Here is a 9,512-nt window from a genome sequence, read left to right as displayed (position 1 = left end):
AACATGTTCTTCCTATATTTTAACACTAATTTCCCCCCATAGGAATCTGAGTTTAAATTTGTTAGATACTTTTGATAAATTAAAACATTTGGAGGAGAAAATATTTGCAAATGATGCAACCAACCAGGGTTTAATTTCCAAAATGTAACAGCTTATATAACTCAACCACAACAACAAAAAATACAGCAACCAAACAAAAATGTACAAAGGACCTAAACAGTCATTTCTTCAAAGAAGAAATACAGATAGCCAATAGGCACATGAAAAGATGCTCAACACCACTAATTAGTAGAGAAATACAAATCAAAACTATAATGAGGTACCACCTCACAGTGGTCCAAATGGCCATCATTAAAAAGTTTACAAATAACAAATGCTAGAGAAGGTGTGAAGAAAAGGGAACTCTTCTACAGAGTCAGTGGGAATGTAAGTTGGTGCAGCCACTGTGGAAAACAGTATAATGGTTCCTCAGAAAACCGAAAATAGAATTACCATATTATCCAGCAACTCCACTCCAAGGCACATATTCAGAAAAAAAAAAAAGATATTAATTCAAGATGAAACATGCACCCCTATGTTCACAGCAGCACCACTGACAACAGCCAAGACCTGAAAACAACCTTAATATCCACTGATAGATCAACGGATAAAGAAGTGGTACATATATAAATGGAATATTACTCAGCAGTAAAATAATGGAAAAATGCCATGGGCAACAACATGGGTGAAACTAGAGATTATTATATTAAGTAGAGTAAGTCAGAAAAGGAAAGACAAATGTCATATGACATCACTTATATGTGTAATCTAAATATGATACACATGAACCTATCTATAAAACAGAAATAGAATCAGGAACATGTAGACTGGTAGTTGCCAAATGGTTGGGGTGGGAGAGGTAAGGATTGGAAATTTGGGATTATCAGTAAAATGGTATATATAGAATGAATAAACAACAAGAAAAAAAATTTATCATTATATAATAATCTTTTCTCAGTTTTTTAAGCTTTTAAAATTTATTTATTTTTAATTGAAGGATAATTGCTTTACAGAACTTTGTTGTTTTCTGTCAAACTTCAACATGAATCAGCCATAGGGATACATATATCCCCTCCCTTTTGAAACTCCCTCCCCATCCCACCCCTCTAGGTTGATATAGAGTCCTGGTTTGAGTTCCCTGAACCATACAGCAAATTTCTGTTGGCTATGTTACATATGATAGTGCAAGTTTCCATGTTACACTTTCCATACATCTCGCCCTCTCCTCCCCTCTCTCCATGTTCATAAGTCTATCTCTATGTCTGTTTCTCCCTGTATGCTGCTCTGTAAATAAATTCCTCAGTATCATTTTTCTAGATTCCGTATATATGTATTAGAATACAATATTTATCTTTCTCTTTCTGACTTACTTCAGTCTGTATGATAGGCTCCAGCTTCATCCACCTCATTAGAACTAACTCAAATGTGTTCCTTTTTATGGTTGAGTAATATTCCATCATGTATATGTACCACAACTCCTTTATTCATTCATCTGTCCATGGACATCTATGTTGCTTCCATGTTCTAGCTACTGTAAATAGTGCTGCAATGAACAGTGGGATACATGTATCTTTTACAATTTTGGTTTCCTCAGGATATATGTCTAGGAGTGAGATTGCTGGGTCTTATGGTGATTTTATTACTAGTTTTTTAAGGAATCTCCATACCATCTTCCATAGTGGCTGTATCAATTTACATTCCCACCAACAGTGCAAGAGCATTCTCTTTTCTCCACACCCTCTCCAGTGTTTATTGTTTGTAGACTTTTTGATGAGGGCCATTCTGACTGGTGTGAGGTGATATCTCATTGTAGTTTTGATTTGCATTTCTCTAATAATGAGTGATGTTGAGCATCTTTTCATCTGTTTGCTAGCTGTCTGTATGTCTTCTTTGGAGAAATGTCTGTTTAGGTCTTTTTCCTACTTTTTTATTGGGTTATTTGTTTTTCTGGTATTGAGTAGTATGAGCTGCTTGTATATTTTGGAAATTAATCCTTTGTCAGTTGTTTCATTTGCTATTATTTTCTCCCAGTCTGAGGGTTGTCTTTTCACCTTTCTTATAGTTTCCTTTGCTGTGCAAAAGCTTTTAAGTTTAATCAGGTCTCACTTGTTTACTTTTGTTTTTATTTCTGTTACTCTAGGAGGTGGGTCATAGAGGATCTTGCTTTGATTTATGTCATTGAGTGTTCTGCCTATGGTTTCCTCTAAGAATTTTATAGTTTCTGGTCTTACATTTAGGTCTTTAATCAACTTTGAGTTTATCTTTGTGTATGGTGTTAGGAAGTGTTCTAATTTCATTATTTTACATGTAGCTGTCCAGTTTTCTCAGCACCATTTATTGAAGAAGATTTCTTTGCTCCCATTGTATATTCTTGTCTCCTTTGTCAAAAATAAGGTACCCATGGGTGCATGGGTTTATTTCTGGGCTTTCTATCTTGTTCCATTGGTCTATATTTATGTTTTTGTACCAGTACCAAACTGACTTGATGAATGTAGCTTTGTAGTATAATCTGAGGTCAGGGAAGCTTGATTCCTCCAGCTCCATTCTTCTTTCTCAAGACAGCTTTTGCTATTCGGGGTCTCCCCATCTTTAGGGCTTTCTACGTACAGTATCAGGTCATCTGCAAACAGTGATAGCTTTAATTCTTTTCTAATCTGGATTCCTTTTATTTCTTTTTCTTCTCCGATTGCTGTAGCTAGGACTTCCAAAACTCTGCTGAGTGATAAGTGGTGAAAGTGGACACCCTTGTCTTGTTCCTGATATTAGAGGGAATGCTTTCAATTTTTCACCATTGAGAATAATGTTTACTGTAGGCTTATCATATATGGCCTTTACTATGTTGAGGTTGATTCCTTCTATACCCATTTTGTGAAGTTTTTTTATCATAAATGGGTGCTGAATTTTGTCGAAGGCTTTTTCTGCATCTATTGAGATTATCATACGGTTTTTATCTTTCAATTTGTTAATATGGTGTATCACATTGATTGATTTGCACATACTGAAGAATCTTTAAATCCCTGGAATAAACTCAACTTGATCATGATGTATGAGCTTTTTGATGTGCTGCTGAATTCTGCTTGCTAAAATTTTGTTGAGGATTTTTGCATCTATGTTCATCAGTGATATTATCCTGTAGTTTTCATTTTTTGTGTTCTCTTTGTCTGGATTAGGTATCAGGGTGATGGTGGTATTATATAATGCATTTGGAAGTGATCCTTCCTTTGCAATTATTTGAAAGAGTTTTAGAAGGATAGGCGTTAGCTCTTCTCTAAAGGTTTGATAGAATTCTGTGGAGCCATCTGGTCCTTGCCTTTTGTTTTTTGGGAGATTTTTCTTTATCACAGTTTCAATTTCAGTGCTTGCAATTGGGTTGTTCATAATTTCTATTTCTTCCTGGTTCAGTCTCAGAAGATTGAACTTTTCTATGAATCTGCCCAGTTCTTCCAGGTTATCCATTTTATTACCATATAGTTGTTCATAATAGTCTCTTATAATCCTTTTAATTTCTGCATTGTCTATTGTAACCTCTCCTTTTTCATTTCTAATTTTGTTGATTTGATTCTTCTCTCTTTTTTTCTTGAGTCTCACTAAAGATTTGTCAATTTTGTTTATCTTCTAAAAAAAGATAGCTTTTAGTTTTATTAATTTTTACTGTTGCTTCTTTCATTTCTTTTTCATTTACTTCTGATCAGATCTTTATGATTTCTTTCCTTCTAATTTTGTTGTTGTTATTGTTGGTGTTGTTGTTGTTTTTCCTTCTTTTTCCAGCTATTTTAGATGTAAGGCTAGGTTGTCTGATGTTTTTCTTGTTTGTTGAGGTAGGATTGTACTGCTATAAATTTCCCTCTGAAAACGGCTTTTGCTACATCCCATAGTTTTTGAGTTACCATGTTTTCATTGTCATTTGTTTATAGAAAATTTTTTATTTCCCTTTTGGTTTCTTCAGTAACCTGTTGGTTATTTATAAAACGTATTGTTTAATCTTCACGTGTTTGTGATTTTTGCAGTTTTTTTTTTCCCTTGTAGTTGGTATCTAGTCTCATAGTGTTGTGGTCAGAGAAGATGCTTTATAGGATTTCAATTTTCTTAAATTTACTGAGGTTTGATTTGTGACCCAAGATGTGATCTCTCCTGGTGAATGTTCCATGTGCACTTGAGAAGAAGATGTATTCTTCTGCATTTGGATGGAATGTCCTGAAGATATCAATGAGATCCATCTCATCCAATGTATCATTTAAGACTTGTGTTTCCTTATTAATTTTCTGTTTTGATGATCTATTGGTGTGAGTGTGGTATTAAAGTCTCCTACTATTACTGTGTTAATGCCAATTTCTGCTTTTATGTCTGTTAGTGTTTGTCTTATGTATTGAGGTGCTCCTATCTTGGGTGCATAGATATTTACAATTGTTATGTCTTCCTCTTGGGCTGATCCCTTGATCATTATGCAGTGTCATTCTTTATCTCTTGTAATCTTCTTTATTTTAAGGTCTATTTTGTCTGATATGAGGATTGATACTCCAGCTTTCTTTTGCTTCCCATTTGCATGGCATATATTTTTCCATCCTCTTAATTCCAGTCTATATGTGTCTTGAGGTTTGAAGTGAGTTTCTTGTAGACAGCATATGTATGGGTCTTGTTTTTGTATCCATTCATCCAGTCTGTGTCCTTTTGGTTTCTGCCCTCGTAAGATTGGTCCAGTGGTTTATGTAAGCTTCACATAGGGTGAAATTTGTGCTGAGTTTGTTGTTGTTGTTGTTGGTTGTTTATTTTTGTTTTTCTTCTGATGGGCAAGGCTGAGTGAGATGGTAATCCTGTCTGCTAATGATTGGGTTTGTGTTTTTGTTTTGTTTGTTGTTTAGATGAGGCATCTGCACAGTGTGTTACTGGTGGTTGGATGATGCTGGCTCTTGTATTCAAGTGGTTTCCTTTGTTTGAGATCTCACAACTTGATAATTCCTAGGATTAGTTCTCTGATAGTCTAGGGTCTTGGAATCAGTGCTCTTACTGCCAAGGCTCAGGGCTTGGTCTTTGGTCAGGAACAAAGATTCCACAAGTGGTTTTTATGGCATTAAGTGAGATTAAAACAAATACCCCAAAACGAGAAACCAAAGATAAATCCCAGACAAATGGCAGCTACAAAATCAGACAAATATTAACTAAAATAATGGAATATACACATATACATATACACCCATAAGCAAGATCGAAACAGTCCAACAAAAATTAAGTACGGTAGATTGACAAAGTGGACAAAGGAAATAAAAAAAATTATATCTATCAGTTAAGAACAAAACTAACTAAAGCACAAACTAAAGCTCAAAGTTTTGTTTGGAAAATAAAGCAAGGTGTCAAGGGGAGATTAAAGTAACGAAAAGAAACCCAACTAATATGTTGAGAGGAAAAGAAAGAAAGAACAGATATGCAAAGTTAAATAGAGGTAGATAAAGAAGATTTATATACATTAAAGATTAACTGCAAGGGGAAAAGAACAGTAGGAAAAATAAACAAGTGAATAAAGGTAGAAAAATAATAACAACTTTTAAAAATTAAAGTTAAAAAAAAAGAAAAGCAAAAAAGAAAGAAAGAAGGAAGAAGAAAGAAAAGAAAAAAAGGAAAACTCCACAGAATTGCAAAAGCCCAACATAGAAGCAGAAGTTTATAACAACAATAAAGTTGTGACTAAAATGCACATATACATGTACACCCATAAGCAAAATCAAAAGAGTCCAGTAAAAATAAAGTACAATAGACTGACCTGGCAAACAAAGCAAACCAAAAATTATATCTACCAGTTAAGAACAAGGTAACTAAAGCACAAACTGGAAGACAAAACTAAAGCAGGGTGTGAAGTGGGGAATAAAGCAATGAAAACAAAACTAACAAATATTTTGAGAGGAAAGGAAAGAAAGAAAAGAAAGAAAGAATAGATATGCAAAGTTAAATAGAGGTACAGAAAGAAGATTTATATACATTAAAAATTAACTGCAAGGGAAAAGAACAATAGGAAAAGCAAACAAAGGCATAAATGTAGAAAAAATAATAACAGGTCAAAAAATTAGAAATTAAAATTTAAAAAAGAGAATAAAAAGGAAGAAGAAAATGAAAAACTCCACAGAACTGCAAAAGCCCAACACAGAGGCAGAGGTTTATAACAACAATAAAAAATGTGACTGAGAAAAAAAAATAAAGCTGAAAAACTTAATTAGATTTCATAGTGCCAATAAAATCAACAACTACAATTGGGTGTTGGGGGGCGGGGAGGAAAAAAGAAAGAAGCAAAAAAAAAAAAAAATCCAAAAGAATCTACAGAACAAGTCAAAGCATAAGAATAATAAATGTTTTTCTTGAGTCACTGTTGTCAGAGTCCTTTCCCTTGCTGGGAGTCACAATCCACCTCACCTCCCTAGGAAGCCCTCCAACACTGTACTGATCTCTAGACTTGCTGTGGGGGCAGCTCAGATTCTAATCTGATCCTACTCCTGTGTGTTCTTGCCTCCAATGTCCACAGCTGTCAGAACTAGCGTGTTTTCTTTTGTGGGAGCTCTCATGTCCTTTTATATATTCCATAGTCACAGAATCTGCCTAGATGATTGTGTGGATTTAATCTGCAGCTTGTACAGCTGGTGGGAGGGTTTTGGGTCTTCTTCCTTAACCATATGCCCCTGAGTTTCAACTGTAGTTTTATTTACACCTCTGCTGTGGGTCGTCCACCGGGGTTTGCTCCTGAGGCTGCCCTGGAAGGCTTGGGTCTGCCCCAGTGTGGGCCAAGTGTGGAGGTGGTGCAACAGCTTGGGTTGCAAGGGTTCTAGCAGCACCAGGTACTCAGGGGAGTTGGTGGCTAGGGTAACAACAGGAAATATAGTGCTCTAGAAGGGTATGGCAACCAGTCTTGGCCAGTACACTCCAGTATTCTTGCCTTCAGAACCCCCCTGACAAAGAAGTCTGGCAGGCCACAGTCTACATGGTTGCAAAAAGCTGGACATGACCAAAGCAACCCTGCATGCATAGGTGCAAGACTTTTTTCTGTCTGTGGCAGCTCTGCCCCAGTGAGGGTTGAGTTTGAATGTGGCACAGCTGCTTGGCTTGCGGGGACTCTGGTGGCCCCAAGTGTGCAGGGACATGGACTGCCTCCACTGCCGGAGTTATGGCCCTATCAGAGTCAGAAGGCCTCTTTGCCCGGTTTTCTCTGTAGGGCCACCCATTCAGGCACTTAGAGGGCTCCCTTGCCTGGGGTCCTTTTCTGTTGTTTGGCACATCAGGCACAGAGAGGGTCCTCCCTGGCTGGGGTCCTACTGTGTAGATTGGTGTGTCAGTCACTTAGAGGAGCACCCTGGGTGAGGTCCTACTCTGAACTTCAGTGCCTCAGGCATTTAATGGGCCAGCCTCTCTAATGTTCAGCTGCCGATGTTCGCCTGTGGGGAGAGAGAGGCTATATGGTGATGGCTCCCCCCACCCCACTGGAGAAGGCAATGGCACCCCACTCCAGTCCTCTTGCCTGGACAATCCTATGGACAGAGGAGCCTGGTAGGCTGCAGTCCATGGGATCGCTAAGAGTCAGACACTACTGAGCGACTTCACTTTCAATTTTCACTTTCATGCATTGGAAAAGGAAATGCCAACTCACTCCAGTATTCTTGCCTGGAGAATCCCAGGGAGGCGGAGCCTGGTGGGCTGCCGTCTATGGGGTCGCACAGAGTCGGACACGACTGAAGCGACTTAGCAGCAGCAGCAGCAGCAGCAGCCACCCCTTACACATGACTCAGCAGTATCACCTGGCTTCCATGGCTGCCTGGCTTTCCTCCACAGTCATTTCCCACCACAATCTCCTCCCTCACATCACCTTGATCCATCTCTCCACAGTCGACAGCAGCCCTCACCCTGAGATTGCTCCACAATCCCTAAACTCCAGTTCCCAGCTGCTGCACCTTCTAAGGGATCAGCATTCCTGTCCGGGCTGTGGCAAGAGATTGTCTGATTCTCATTCCATTTAGGCTGCCACAGATCAGCTGCTTCACTCTCAGCCTTAAGTGTTTCTCCTCTGTCTCAGACAATAGTCCTGATGTGGGGATCAGAGCCCTGCTCCGGCCCCCCCACCTGCCGAGGGCAGGTCCAGTCCTATTAACACTTCTGTTTTTCCCCCTAGTTCCTTTGTCCTACCGAGTTTTGTGTGGTTCTATATATTCTTTTCTGTTCATCAGGTACTCAAGTCTGTTCTCAGCTGGTGTTCTGCATGCACTTCTGTGTCTGAAGGTGTGTTCCTGATGTATCCGTGGAGAGAGACGTACTCCACATCCACCTACCTACTCCTCCACCATCTTGTTTCTGATTCTTTTCTCATCCTTAACAATGATTTTGTTTTAAAGTCAACTTTTTCTGATGTAAACCTAGATAGCCTCATTCTTCTTTTGACTGTATTCCTTTGATATATCTTTGCTGTAACCAGCTTTCACAATGTCCCTCAATGGCCCCTGTTGTCTAGTAATCACATCCTTGAATAGTTTCCTCTCATAATAAATAGGACTAACCTGCATAATCACCAGGATGTTGCGTAAATGGCACTTTGTTGCTTCAGACTAAGGTTACAAAAAGCACCACGGTTTCTTTGATCACCTATTCTGAGGGAAGCTAGATATACTGTTAGGGTACCAGGTCTACAAGAGGTCCTTCACCCCAAACAGACCTTGAGGTGACTGCAGTTCCAGCCTACATCTTGACTTAAATCTCTTGGGAAACCCTGAGTCAGAAACATGCAGTGAAGCACTTCTAAATTTCTGATCTATAAAAAATATATGAAATAATAATTGTTCATTATAAGCCATTAAATTTTGAGGGAATTTTCTATGTAGCAACAAATGTATATTGATAGATAGATAGATAATAGATAGATAGAAAGTACAAAATAAGTGCATCATTTTACTTAGCTTTCCTATGTTCTATACTAGGGAGAAATAGCATATAGTTATATTTAAAAATTCAATCCTTTATTCTGTTTTTAATTAGGAAGTTTATTGATTTGCTATGATTATTATTTACTTCTACCATTCAGTTTAAAAAAAAATTATCCCACATTTTAATGCTCCTTTTCTTTTTCCTCCATTTTAAATAATTGGCTAAGTTCTTTCTTATTTCATTTTTCTTTCTATAGTGTTCAGTTCAGTTCAGTTTAGTTGCTCAGTATTGTCTGACTCTTTGCAACCCCATGAACTGCAGCACAGCAGGCCTCCCTGTCCATCACCAACTCCTGGAGTCCACCCAAACCCATGTCCATTGAGTCGGTGATGCCATACAACAACCTCATCCTCTGTCTTCCCCTTCTCCTCCTGCCCTCAATCTTTCCCAGCATCAGGGTCTTTTCCAATGAGTCAAATTTTCGCATCAGGTGGCCAAAGTATTAGAGTTTCAGCTTCAACATCAATCCTTCCAATGAACACCCAGGACTGATCTTCTTTAGGATGGACTGGTTGGATCTCCTT

The sequence above is a fragment of the Giraffa tippelskirchi genome, chromosome 11 (assembly GCF_054371585.1).
Source record: "Giraffa tippelskirchi isolate mGirTip1 chromosome 11, T2T-mGirTip1v1.2.pri, whole genome shotgun sequence".
Taxonomy (NCBI): Eukaryota; Metazoa; Chordata; class Mammalia; order Artiodactyla; family Giraffidae; genus Giraffa; species Giraffa tippelskirchi.
The sequence above is the reverse complement of the archived record's forward strand: the minus strand, read 5'-3'. Positions refer to the sequence as shown.